Genomic DNA, 14,067 nt, shown 5'->3' on the forward strand with positions numbered 1-14,067 from the left:
GATGAAAGACGTCAATGTGAGACAGGAAACCAACAAAATCCTTGAGGAGAACAGAAGCAATAAGCTCTTTGACAATGGCCATAGAAACTTCTTACTAGGTATGTCTCCTGAGGCAAGAGAAACAAAAGCAAAAATGAACTATTGGGACTTCATCAGATAAAAAGCTTCTGCACAGTGAAGGAAACAATCAACAAAACTAAAAGGCAGCCTATGGAATGGGAGAAGATATTTGCAAACGACATATTTGATAAAGGGTTGGTATTCAAAATCTATAAAGAACTCACCAAACTCAACACCCAAAAGCCAAATAATCCACTTAAGAAATGGGCAGAAGGCATGAATAGACACTTTTCCAGAGAAGACATCCATATAGCTAATAGACACATGAAAAGATGTTCAACGTCACTCATCATCAGGGAAATACAAATCAAAACCACAATGAGATACCACCTCACACCTGCCAGAATGGCTAAAATTAACAACATAGGAACAACAGGTGTTGGTGTGGATGTGGAGAGAGGGGAAGCCTCTTACACTGCTGGTGAAATGCAAACTGCTGCAGCCACTATGAAGAAGGCGGTTCCTCAAAAAGTTTAACATAGAACTACCCTATGATCCAGCAATTGCACTACTAGGTATTTATCCAAAGGATACAAAAATACAGATTTGAAGGGGTACATGCACCCCAATGTTTATAGCAGCATTATCCGCAATAGCCAAATTATGGAGAGAGCCCAAATGCCCATCCACTGATGAGTGGATAAAGAAGAAGTGGTATATATACAATGGAATATTACTCAGCCATCAAAAAGAATGAAATCTTGCCATTTGCAATGATGGGGATGGAGCTAGAGGGTACTATACTAAGTGAAATAAGTCAGGCAGAGAAAGACAAATACCATGTGATGTCATTCACCTGTGGAATTTAAGAAAGAAAACAAATGAATATATAGGAAGAGAGAAAAGAAAAAAAGGGGAGAGGGAAATAAGTCACCACAGACTCTTAATGATAGAGAACAAACTGAAGGTTGATGGGGGGATGTGGGTAGGGATGGGCTAGAGGGGTGATGGGTATTAAGGAGGGCACTTGCTGTGATGAGCACTGGGTGTTGTATGTTAAATGATGAATCACTGAATTCTACTCCAGAAACCAATATTGCACTGTATGGTAACTAACAAAATTTAAATCAAGAAAATAGAAAAACATAAAACCGTGGAAAGTGAAACTGCAGATAAGGAGGAACTACTGTATTACTGGGTTTATTTATGAATGTATTCCAGTATAAGCACAATTAAAATCTCAGTCTCAGATGAAACACTAAAAAAATTAAAAACTAAAATAAAGTGCCTTTCTCCTTCCACTGCCAAAGCCCCAGCCATCTTTCACTAACTAAGACCCTTATATTTTCTCTGATGTGGGCTCTGATCTTTTTTTTTTTTTTAATATTCAAATTTTTGTTTTTAAGGGGGTGTGAGGGACAGAAGGAGAGGGAGAGAGAGAGAAGCTTAAGCAGGCTCTGTGCCCAGTGTGGAGACTGATGCGGGGCTTGATCTCAGGACTCTGAGATCATGACCTGAGCTGAAATCAAGAGTCGGATGCTTAACAAACTAAGCCACCCAGGTACCCCAGTCTCTGATCTTTTTATCTATCCTCTGAATTCTCGTTGTATCTACAAAGTTGTGAGGCACTAGGGTGTAGAATGTAGTGCTTAATGATGTACTGTGGTTTTTTGGTAAAGATTTTATTTTTTTATTTGAGAGAGAGAGAGAGTGAGTGGCGGGGGGAGAGGGAGAGGAGAGACAGAATCTCAAACAGCCTCCCCGCTGAGCTCAGAGCCCAACGCAGGGCTCAACCCCACAACCCTGAGATCATGACTTGAGCCGAAACTAAGAGTTGGTCGTTTAAAAGACTGAGCCACCCAGGTGCCCCTGATGTGCTGGTTTTAATTATTCCTGGGTCGTTTCATCTGAATTATGAGTAGCCATGGTTGTGTTCCCTTCATATTTTCCTTGGTGCCTTTTGTGCTATGTGTTGATTAGGACCTCAGTAAAAAGAATCATAAAATGTTAGAGTATTTGCCTAGGAGAGCAAATAAATCAGACTCTTAATGATAGTCAACCTGTTACACAGACAAAGATTGCAGAGTAAAGAATCTTGAACTCTACCCAAGGGACATTCCAGAGCCCAGGGGCCAGCTGGCAGTGATTTTGTGGTGATAGGCTCTAGTACTTGGTGTGCTTTCTGATACACAAACCGTTGTAATTACTAATTAGAAAATGAAACAACTTAGAATTATTATTTTCCTTGCAAACCACACAATATCTCCACAAGTACAATTAAGAGGAAAATCTGTTTTTTCCAGAAGCAAATTAGATACAGAATAGCGTCAGGTGTCATAATACCCAAAGCCTTGAACTTGCTCTGACTTGTGTTTTCGTCCACTCACTGGGCCTGTCCTCATTTATAGTTTCACACGCTGCATAATTAATGCTCACAAGGGATGCCATGCGTCGAGACAGATCAGGGATTGACGAACTGCGGTGCCTGGGTCAAATCTGGCTCCCACCATTTTTGTAAAGAAAGTTTTATCGGAGCAGTAACACCCACTTGTTTACCTGTCCCCTGTGGTGCCTTTCACTCTACAATGGTAGAGTCGGGTAGTGACAATGGAGGCTGTATCAGTCTGCTAGGGCTGCCGTGACAAATAGCACAGACTGAGGAGCTTAACCGTAGAAATGTATTTTGTCACAGTGCAGGAGGCAAGAAGCCCAAGATCAAGGTGTCAGTAGGGCTGGTTTCCACTGAGACCTCTCTCCTTGGCTTGCAGATGGCCGTCGTCTTCTCCTTGCATCTTTATGTGGCTGCCCGTTGGTTTATGTGTGCCTGCGTCCTGATCTTTTCTTCTAAGAACACCAGTCAGATTGGATTAGGGTCCATCTGAATGACCTCACTTTAACTTAATCACCTCTTTTAAAACCCTGTCTCCCAAATACAGCCATATTCTCAGGGGTTCAGGACTTCAACGTGTGAATTTGGTGGTGGCGGGGGCCAGGGGTGGAATTCAGCCCATAATAAACCAAATGGCCACCAAGCCTAAAATATCTCCTATCTTGTCCTTTATGGAAAAAAGCTTGTTGACCTCTGTTATATACTGTAATTTCTCGCACAGATAGAGTAAAACACAACTCCAGAATTGAACCACCTCCTCCCATGAGCAGCTTTGGCCCTGGCTGGAACTCTCATTGCACGAGTGTCCTGCACCATGCTGCCACACTCCTAAGCAGAACTGTAGTGGGTCCATTCCCTTCAGAGACCACAGCCACGACCATTCCATAATTAACTAAAACTTCCACTTTCAGGAAGAATCACTATCTTGTCACCCCATCCCCTCTTTTTTGCAACTTCCATCACCAGTGAAAGCACTTGGTCCTCTTTTGAGGCTGTGTTTATCAAAGAAGCAAACTTTTTATCACTTTGTGATGGTTGCTAAGTATGTTAAGGGAGCAGGGAAAGCATGGTCACCTCTACGTATGGAGGCAGAGGCAGGCTGGCCCACGTACGGGACAAGCGTCTTGCTTCGTAGCAGCTGCTACTCAAATGGGGCCCCAGAGACACTACCCGTGGTTCCACATCATGTAGACCTTTGGCAGTGCTTCGGGAAATTCAAAATGCAGATGGTCAATAAAGAAATGACAAGGGTCCACTCGATTGTTACCAATTGGAGAAGTTATTCAACTAGGCCATGGTCAACATGCATCCATAAGACTCAGCCACGGCATTTTAAGGAGAACTTTAAGAATCTAGGCAAAAGCTCCCAGAATTTTCTATTATCTTTGGAGATTCAGATATGTCTACTATTTAGGTCTCCAACTGGTATTTCCAAAAACAGGCTCAGCAAGTAACTTCACCTGGAGTGGGGTTGCTCCCAGAGCCTACGTCCCTGGCATAATAAGAAATTTATAGGAGCAGCAGAGATTCAATTTGTCCAAACCTTGTCTATTTACTGAAGAGGAAACTAAAACCAACAAATGGAGAATCAATTGGAAGTTACATGAGGTCATGGCCTAACTGTAGTTTGGCACGCTCCCCTCTGCGCTTGTCCAGTGTCCTAGTAAATATTTTCCATCCTGCTATCCCCTGCAGCTATAAGGGTAAATGCAGTTTCTCAGGGAAAACTACCCGTTGCAGGAATTTGGAAGCATTACCAGAATGGTGGTGCTGTGGTGGATTTTGATAAAAGATGGTGAGGTTTGTGTCATTTGCAGACATAAAGATTTCCCTCCTGAATGCAGGCAGCAGCCCTAGCACTGATGTCACAGTGTGATAGAAGAGGCCCAAGAGAAGTCTTTGTCTTGGCAGGTCAAAAAGTATAAAATTTGTGGGTAGGAAGTTTGCTTAAGGAGATTATGGCTGCCCCAGAGATCCCAATCTCTCCTGTGAGTGTTAAGCAGCATCTGGGACCAGCTCACTGGACTGAGAACTGGGCACAAAGAAGTAGGCCTGCAGATGGCTTTCACACAGGAAAAGTGATGAGCCCGAGGTGGACATTCATGTGGTCATTCACTGAACCACTGAGCTCCTACTGGGTGCAAAATCCTGGGTATATCAGACCAGCACAGCTAGACCTGATCTTAGCTCTTTGTAGCTTTCAGGAAAGGAAAGGGGGCAGCCATAAGCTACACAAATAAACATAAAATCCTGGCAGCCATACAGGCCTTGGCGGAAGGGTGGATGCAGGGAGGAAGGGGCCGATAAGCAGCTACTCCAGTCTAAGGCGAGTGGTATAAACTGTACTTAGGGCTTGGCCTGAGCCTGCCCTGCAGGGGTGTATCCCCAAGGAAGGCTCGCGGCGAGGCACTAGGGGGCGCTGGCTCTTGCGGTTGCCAAGTGTATGAGCGATGGACCTAGACTTAGCCTTCTACCCGCGGAACCAGCTCTACAGCATCCCTAGCAGGGGATTGTCCAGTAGCCTCCAGGCCTAGGGGACAGAAGCTGTGTCGCTGTCTCTTTAGTAAGACTTCTTGGGATACAAATCTGGGAGTTGGGGACAATATACTTGGCTGTACAAAAGCAGTCTCAGAAGATGAGAAGCGGATACTCTTGGACCTAGGGGTGTCTGGGACAATGGGGGATGAAAAAGCCCATTAGCTGAAAAAGGTATCACTACCATTCAGAAACGCCAAGAAAATGCCACGTGAGACAAAGTGCGTTTGGGATCTAGCAGGATCCCCTGCCCCCCACCCCAACTCCAGCCCACGTGTTAACTTGATAACGCTGTATTCAAATCAATTCTACACCGTGGGGTACTTGTTTTTGATATAAGTAGGCACTGTGGGGGGTTGACATATTTGACGCCAACAGGGAAAGCACGACAATCACCTACAGAGGTCTGGAATTCCGCTCACTGCCTTCCCCTTCCCTCGCAAGTCAATGGACAGAAATCACAGGAGTCCCTCTGCTGCCACCTACTGGCAACAGTGGGTACAACTACACATTTGTACGGCGTCTTCCGGGAATGCAGTTTTGAACCGTGGTTATCTCACCAAAATGAAGCCCGAATTCCGTCGTCATGCTGCGTTTTGACTAAAACTAAAAATAGCTTTCTTTAAACTTCAAAAAGTCTTACACGTGTTAAAAAAAACCCTGCACCAGGAGGGATTAATCCTCACTTTCAAGAACCTAAAAGTTTTGCCAGTAATACAGGGAGTAGACGGAAGAGGCGTTTAACAGCAGCCTCTAAACATGCTTCTGTATTTATCTGAAGATAAGTGCCTCTGGTTCTTCAGCACTTAAATTCCCTTATGCCCCTGGGTATAGTCACCTGGGTTGTCCAAATCTGGCCCCCAGTTGGTGATCGACGGCTTTTCCTTCTAAAGCTTCTCCTTTAAGTGGTTTCTGAAAGGATTAAAAAAAACAGTTGAAATTCTAATGTCTGGACGATGTTTTCTGTTATGAAGAAAAATAAAAGAAACTGGACATGTGACTCTGATCCCTGGGGGACAGGCCGTGTTTTATTACTGTTTGTGCCCCTTGTTCCAGCACCAGCTGGGTCACAGTAGGTGCTCAATAAATGTTTACAAATGTGGGAGGGGCAAGGGGCTGATGCATTCACTGGTCCCTTACAGATGGCGTGGGCTGGACTGGAACTTTTTGCTATGGCCCCTTCCCGTCATTCTCATATGAAATCCAGCATGGTTGGAAGCCCTCAGTTCTCAGAGGTGAGTTGAGATGGGCACTGATGTTAGAAAAAGGTCACAGAAAACCTGAGGGAGGGGCTTGCTGTTGCCACCCAACTGCTTCCCCACCTTTCCTTCTGCTCTATGTAGTGGCAGGTTCCAGAAGCCATGTGGGATTTACGGCAGTAGGCACTGACTGTCAGTTCTGGGGGGAATGTCCGGACAGCACTGTGGAAGACATGCCAAGTGTATTAGGGTTCTCTAGAGAAACAGAACTAACAGGGTGTGTGTGTGTGTGTGTGTGTGTGTGTGTGTGTGTGTGTGAGAGAGAGAGAGAGAGAGAGAGAGAGAGAGACGGGGTGGGAAAGGGATTTTGAGGAATTGGCTCATGTGATTGTGAAGGCTTGGTAAATCCAATTATCTGCAGGGTGGACCAGAAGCCGGAGGCCTAGGAAAGAGGTGTGGTCCAAAGACAGAGGTGGTCTGTGGGAAGAATTCCTTTGGGAGAGATTAGTCTTTGTGCTATTAAGGCCTTCAACTGATTAGATGAGGCCCACCCACATTATGAAGACTAATCTGCTTTACCTAAAAGTCTACTGATTTACATGTTAATCTCATTCACAGGGGCGCCTGGGTGGCTCAGTTGGCTAAGTGTCCGACTCTTGGTTTCTGCTCAGATCGTGATCTCATGGGTCATGGGATTGAGCCCCCTGTCAGGCTCTGTGCTCAGCAGGGAGTCTGCTTGAAGATTCGCTCCCTCTGTCCCTCTGCCCACTTTCTCTCCCTCCCTCTAAAATACATAAATAAATCTTTAAAAAAATTTTAAAAAACCTCATTCCCAAAAACATCCAGAATAATATTTGACCCAATATCTGGGCACTGTGGCCCAGCCATGGTGACGTAAAATTAACCGTACAGTAAGGCACCAGGGAAACATTTAGCCGATGTGTTTAGTGAACACTAGTTAGACACCAGGGAGAGAGTAGCAAGCGGCCAATGCAAAGCATGTACCACTCCTGAGTCCAGGACAGCTAGAAAGGCTTTCCCCTCACCTCTGCTTTCTACTCTTCACAACACACCTCATATTTTTGAAGACATTTTCAGAGTGCATTATCCAGGATGAGTTTGGCACCACCATTTTTTGAAAATGCAGGGATCTGTGTATCTCTGAAGATGAAATAAATTACCCTCTGGGTCCAGGACTGGGAATAGCAAGAGGCAGGAGTTTCCAGATTTCCTGCCTTCAATATACTCCCAGGGCTGCTCTGGGGTTAGCGGGTATGGCAGTCATGGGAATGACTGGGGTTCGTTTCACAGCTTGGCTTTCTATCAGGTTAGGTTTTCATCAATTTGTTGCTTATTGCAGCCGTTCACAAACTCCCTGCAGTTACTGGGTGTTCAGTAATGTGATATATATTCATGTAGGAAAATAGATTTATTTAATTGAAACAAACTAAAATGAATTATGGAGGAAGAATTTTTTTGGTAATTTTGTGTCTTACTGTGAAAACTGAAGATCTCTGGAAAGTTGAAAACATAAGCTTTAGGGATCACAAGAAAATGACACCAGGAGTATATTGAAAATCATGTCTAATCTTTCTTCCATTTAGGTCTGGCTTTCGGCCAGATTGTAATAGTAAATGCGGACGTTTGCTGTAGTCTCCTTACGATATACTTAAGTAATAGCACAATATCTCAGCACGCTGTATTCCTTTGTTAGCTTATCTCTACTACCTGGTGTGTCCTTAAAGATAGGGCTTGTGTTAAGTGCTTTATTCCCAACACCTGACTCAACATGTCCCAAACTGCACTCACTTTTTTTTTTGTCCTCTTCCCAAGCTACTTCTCTGTCTTTGTCCCCTGGTTACTACACATTGAGTCATCAAGCCAGAATCCTGCCATCCTTGATTCCCTGCCTCCATTTCCTATGTCCAGCCATCAAGTTCTAGAATTCCATCCCGACAGGCGTTCCTGGTTCCCCCTCCTCTCTCCCCTCCCCTCCCGCCTTGCTCCTTACCACTGTTCACCTGGACCCTATAATAGCTTCCAAACCGGTCTGCCTCCTTCCAGGTGGCCCCCTCCCGGCCAGTTCCATCTCTGCCAGGGGACAGTTCCATCTTTTTAAAGTACAAACCCATCATGTCACTTCCCTGCCTCACACCTTCCAGTGGTTCTCCAGGCTGTTGAGAGAAAGCCCAGACTGTAACTTGACCAGAAAATTCTTTGCAGCCGGTCCCCACATATTCCTCTTGCTCAGTCTTGACATTGGCCTTTTGTTCCAATCACAGAAACAATGGCATCTCCGGGACATTGCCAGGATCTCCCCTTTCGCCTCGCTTAGCTAGTTTCTGCCATACTTACTCTCCTTTTATTGTCAGCATCTCTTCCTCCTTATTCTTTAGGGGACATTTTCTCTCCACCAGTATGAGCAAGACTGGATCTGCCAGTTGGAGGTTTTAGCTCCCCTGGTGAAGGGGAAGGTGTGGGCCTTAGGTTGGGCCCCTGGATCCTCATCTCAGGATTTGGAAATACGGCTGAAGGAAGGACGAGAAGTGCTAGGAGCTCTTCCACCCATCTCTGACAGATGATCGGCAGTCCCTCGCTGGCTGGACCCCTGGATCCCTGAGTCTGCTCTGATCCTGCCTTTTCTGAGTCTGTCTTCACTGGGGTCTTTCTACTATGATCTCATTTTGCTTGAGTCGGCCAGAGTTGAATTCTGTGCTTGCGACCAAAAAACCCAAATCGCCCCTTCTTGCTGTCTATATTGCAGCCCCTGGAAGCTTCCAGATCCCCCAGCCTGACCAAGAACATTCTATCCTCTGCTCCTAAAGACCCCGCCTGGCCTCAGCAGGCTGTGAAAACTTTATGATAGCTCGCACTGTCTTTGTCCCATAACTGGCAAGTGGTAAGTGCTTGTTGTGTGCCTTCATTAAAAATAAACAGAGAAGGGAATCAGGATGGCACAATTTCATAGAAATCAAGGAAATGGATATTTATTTTTTCATTATTTTAAATAAAAACCTTAAAAAATATATACATTCTCTGCTTTAAACAACGTAAACTAAACACAGTCTAGCCCTTTATGACTCTGTGAATACCCTTGGTTGCTGTGGGCTGGCCTGTGATGCTGCCCTCAGGATCTTCTGAAGTATCTTATCTTCTGCACCATTGGCCCAAGAGCTGCTTAATAGCCGGTGGGTCTGCAGCCTCTCTCCCATCACCTCTGTATTGGCCCTTAGTTTTCAATGTTTCTTTGTTTCTGTCAACAAATTTTTACGAAAAGCATGTCATGTGCCAGGCCCTGGGTTAGGTATTAGAAATTCAAAGAGGTATGGCCACCACTGTATCCTCAAGGAGAGCACAATTTCGGGTAGAGGGCCAGGCAATTGACCAGAAACTCAGTATGGGGATAAATGTATGTGTTGGGTGCTGGGAAGTGCATAGGCAGGACGCCAGGCAGGACTGGTGGTCAGAGAAGGTTTTCTTGAGGTAAGCCTTGAGGGAAAATGGGAGACATCCAGGTGAAGGGTTTTCTGAACTTGTGGTGGACATCTGTGTTAGGGGACACCTAGCCTCTTCCCTTCTTCTGGGAATGGCTGCTACTCCACTCCATCTCTGTGGTTCTCCTGGGAGCTGCCATATTCATGGAGTGCTCTACTGTATCTCCCCCTGCCCCCCCGGGAATTGGTATTATGGGTGAGCTAAGTGGAGCCCCACATCCCTTTGACTACAAGTGACTGCTCAGTTGGGCGCTGCCTCACGGAGCCTTTGAGAGTCCTCCCCTGGAATGCTTTGAATTGTCAATGAAACACAGTCTTTCTGGAGCTAAGAGCAGCAAGATGGGGGACTCAGGAGTTGGCCTTTGTATTGCTTGCCCTGTGGAGAGAGCTATCCAGCAGTGGGGGGGGAGGGGGAGGACTGAAGGAAGGCACAGAAAGAGATGAAGAGTCCTGGGGCATCCAGACTCTGACTCCAATTATTCCTGAGGCCCAAACACATCCCTAATTAGGGCTTGCTGGCTGACCCTTCCTTGGATCACATGATGCATTCTCATACCTTCCAATAAATTCTTAATTATTTAATAATTTATGATAAATAACTAAATTCCTAAGAGCTTACTAAAAAAGTACTGGCAAACGCAGTGTCCTAATTTCTGGGGCCCTCAGTGTCCATGGGTCCATGAGAACTGTAAGACACGCCCTCTCCCTTAGAAAAGGGGCCGGCATGATGGAGGAATGGTGTCCTGTGCATGCTGGGTATTGTACTCCGACAGTACTTGAGGTTTCTAAGCAGATGGTTTACAAGTCTGATTTATTAGAGCCACGTCGGAGGCTTCAGTCTCATCCAGGCTAGATTACTGAAAGGCCGTCAAAGGAGGGACTGGCAGGTGCTCAGTTCAGAGACCCGTGCCTTCTGGACACGTGCACACCCCCTTTCCTCCCCTGCCTCTTCTCGAGCCTCGTTACCTCGATCTCAGATTGCTCTTAGCCTTAGATGATCACGGCATTCAGATTAGAGCTGCCTGCCGTTAACTCAGTCCTTGACATCAGCCTGCGCCTTATAGCACAGCCTTTGATGTTGTACTTCCTGTTTTCTGGTTGGTTGGTTTGTTCGTTTGAGCTTATGACCACTCTCTGAGTTTGTTCTTAGTTTTGGCTTTTTACGTCCAAGCTGGAGAGTATGGAGCTTTGAACCAGAGAGGGCCCCAGGCCTCTTCACTGTCTGCCCAGAGGCCAGCCATAGGCTCATTGGCTAGAAGATGCATAATAATTGAAGCAGCCCTTCTTGAAGTCGAGGAAGAGCAGAGCACAAGGGATTATCAGGAAACCTCTGAGAAGTGAAAAGCAAAAACAGTAACAAGGAGAAACATCTGGGTTCTATGAGCAGAGAGTGGGAAGGATAACTGGGGGAATGAGGCTACTGGGGCCAAACCCTCGTGGGACTGTCATCCAAGTCCTTGATTGTTCCCAGAAAGCAGCACGTCGAACAGGTTTTCAATGGTCACATTCACCTAGATGGAAATACTGCCACACCAGGGATGTGCATTTAGGCTCTCGTCGTAAGACATAAAGAGTTTTCTTGCCCCCTGGAAAGGTGTTCTGGAAAGGAGGAAGTGGACAAAGTGAGGAATGACAGAGACAGACCCCATAACATGCCCTCCAGCTTCCTCAGTGCAGTTGGGCTGCGGGGGCTCCCACCTGACTCGGGTACCATGCCACCGTCATTCTCTTCCTGCTCTAGGACATTTGGAGGAGGGGTCAGACATAGGATATGTTGATGAAATAACTTTAAACAGAGACTCAGCTGTCCCTTCTCTGAAGTGAGCAGGGAGTGGGGGCACAGGGGCCGCTGCCTGGTCTCCCTGCAGCGGAGGGGGGCAGCCGCCAAGAGGCCCAGCAGGGAAGAAGTGGAACAGCCTGGCACGTTCTCAGAAGGAATCGAACCCTGAATTAATAACACTCTGGTGTTAGATACTTTGTCAAAAGTTTGTAAAATGTTGAATGATGAAGGACCTGCCATGAAAGAAGTCAGTAGTACAGGTTCCAAGCGTCTCCGCAGAGGCTCGGAGAGGATGGCCAAGCAGTGGGAGCTGCCCTCCCCGAGGGGCTCACGCCAGCCCCCCGACTCACATGGAATGGGTCCCCGTGCAGCTCAGACCGCAGGAAGCCTTCTAGCTGCTCCACGGCTCCCACTGACCAAGGCTTCTCAGGTCCGAGGGAGTGGGGCAGTGTTGGCAGCAAGCTGGGAGAAAATCTGCGACTCTCTTTCCCACGCCAAGTGAAGACATATTTCAAAATTACTGTTTAAATTAGACACAGGTATTTCAGGAAAGACTATGACTTGCCAGGTGAAGCAGCAGCCAAGCTCTCCGTCATTGTTTGCCTCGATGTGTCAGGTCTAAAACTCCCAGTCTTCCTTAATTTTAGTTCTTAATCTTTCAGGTTCTGAGCAGGAAGGGGTATAGAGAGGGGCCCGTTTCAACGTACTTAATTAGCCGGTGGGCTGAGAGCGGGCAGCGCTTTCTTACTGCTACAGTGTTGCTGACACGTGATCACACACCAGGGGGTTGGGCATTCTCGCCATACAGCCCGGTGCTGAGTCTGCAGCTCCTTACTAGGGAAGTTAAAGTTTGAATGTAACCACTTTCTTTACAAGAGGTTTTTTTTTTAATTTAAATGAAGTGAGGTTGAGGTGAACATGAGTTCATTGACCATGTTGGTGAGTTACACATGCGTCAGGAGACGTGGGTGATGGTCTTTCGTGCTACTCGATTTGTACATATCCCAGTCTCTGTATGTATCTGCAAAGACAAAGAGAAACAAGCTCCCGCTTTCTTTTATTGAAGGGTCTCCAGGACTGCCTGTCTGCTCCTGAGCTGTTCTGAGTGTCTCCTTTGTTTGTATTTTCTATTAAAAAAAACCTAAAAAAAACAAAAAACTAAGAAAAGGGCACCTGGGTGGCTCAGTTGGTTAAGTGTCTGACTTCAGCTCAGGTTATGATCTCAGGGTCCTCGGATCAAGCCCCAAGTTGAGGGGGGATGCGCTCTGCGCTCAGTGGGAAGCCTGCTTCTCCCTCTCCTTCTGCTCCCCCCCACCGTTCATACTCTTTCTCGCTCTCAAATAAATTAAAAAGAAAGAAAGAAAGAAAGAAAAAGAACCCTTTATTGTTGAGCTTGTTGGCATTGTCTCCTTTATTATTTTCTCTTTTTGGGACAGATGAAGCAAGTTATTCTTTTTCTGTATCTTTTTTTCTTTTGTAACTTTTGTTTTGTTTAAAAATGGCTTTATAAAAGGGTTTTTATAACACCACCCACAATAAATTATATACAGGTTTATCCCTTGCAATGTTGAGATTATGTAAAGGAGTGGAAGGTAGAGGGTGGTAGCAATATGGGAATGAGATATCCAGCAAAGGGGAACCCTCATCAGGGGTCACATCTTTAAGACAAGAGGCTGAGATGTAAGATCCCCAAATCCTTGGACTCACAGCCAGTGGCGTCTCCAGGCTTTGGGGACAGCTGTGCAGGGAAGATGAAGGGACACCAAGCAAAATCTGTTTATTACTCCACAGCTCTGGCCCCTGTCCCTGGGGAGAGGCCCTCGGCTTGGATCGTTGGACCCCAATCAATAATTCGTGAGCCCCAATCAACAACTCAGCACATTGGCTTTTGGTGAATCAGCCTTTCAGTGAATTTGGTCATTTGGTGAATTAGTTTTTGAAGAATTGATTTTTGGAGAAATGAACGAGAACTCTCCAGGGCCTGTCTCACAGTCGGGCAGACAGGTCAGAAAGTTTAAACAGCTCAGCTTCTAGGTTAAGTCGAAGCTTAAAAGGGATACGTCTGTTGCAGGTGGGGCAGAATTGTCCCGAGGCCCCTGTGCCCTCCATGCCTCGTGAGCTGGGCTAGGGCAGAACTGGGTGCTGCAGGAGTCAGCGGGCCAAATGTGCAGGAGAGAAGCGTCTCTGGGAAATGACACGAAGTGAAGGAGCTTGGGACCAGAAGGAAGGAAAGGACTGCTTTGAACCGCTGTTGTGGGTGGGAGGGATCAGACAGAACATACTATGTCTTCACCGCGGGGCGGGCTGTGTGGGGATAGCTTTCTCATTTCCCTGAGCCGGCTGTGCTCTGTTCGCCAAGACCATCCTTACCGAGACAGCCTGGCTGCCCGAACCTCCCCCGAAGGACAAGGCTTCTCTGGTCAGGCAGGCCTGTCGGGGGTCCCAGGCTCTGTGATGACTGCCTGCGCTCCTCAGCTGCCTCTGGTCGGCCTCAGCCTCGACTCTGTGTATTCCTGCCCCCTCCACCGCTGGCTCTGCCCTGCTGTACCAGGGCCATTCGATCGCCCTGGGCTTTGTGCCGTCCTTTCTTTGCAAAGGTATGCTTTCCAC

At 46.6% G+C, this 14,067-nt stretch overlaps 1 long non-coding RNA gene across 5 annotated transcripts in view; it reads left to right on the top strand.

The window, feature by feature from the left end:
- Positions 1-14,067, top strand: part of LOC123801481 (uncharacterized) — a 124,528-nt gene that overhangs the window by 36,511 nt on the left and 73,950 nt on the right. For 4 of the 5 annotated variants that reach the window (XR_015722522.1, XR_015722520.1, XR_015722521.1 and 1 more), the window contains one exon: positions 6,127-6,219. The exons of the other annotated variant lie outside the window; for it this stretch is intronic. This is a non-coding gene — a long non-coding RNA (uncharacterized LOC123801481). The remainder of the gene's footprint in view (positions 1-6,126; positions 6,220-14,067) is intronic. 5 annotated transcript variants of the gene reach the window in all.

The sequence above is a fragment of the Ursus americanus genome, chromosome 32, assembly GCF_024610735.1.
Source record: "Ursus americanus isolate L20-20 chromosome 32, mUrsAme1.1.p, whole genome shotgun sequence".
Lineage (NCBI taxonomy): Eukaryota > Metazoa > Chordata > Mammalia > Carnivora > Ursidae > Ursus > Ursus americanus.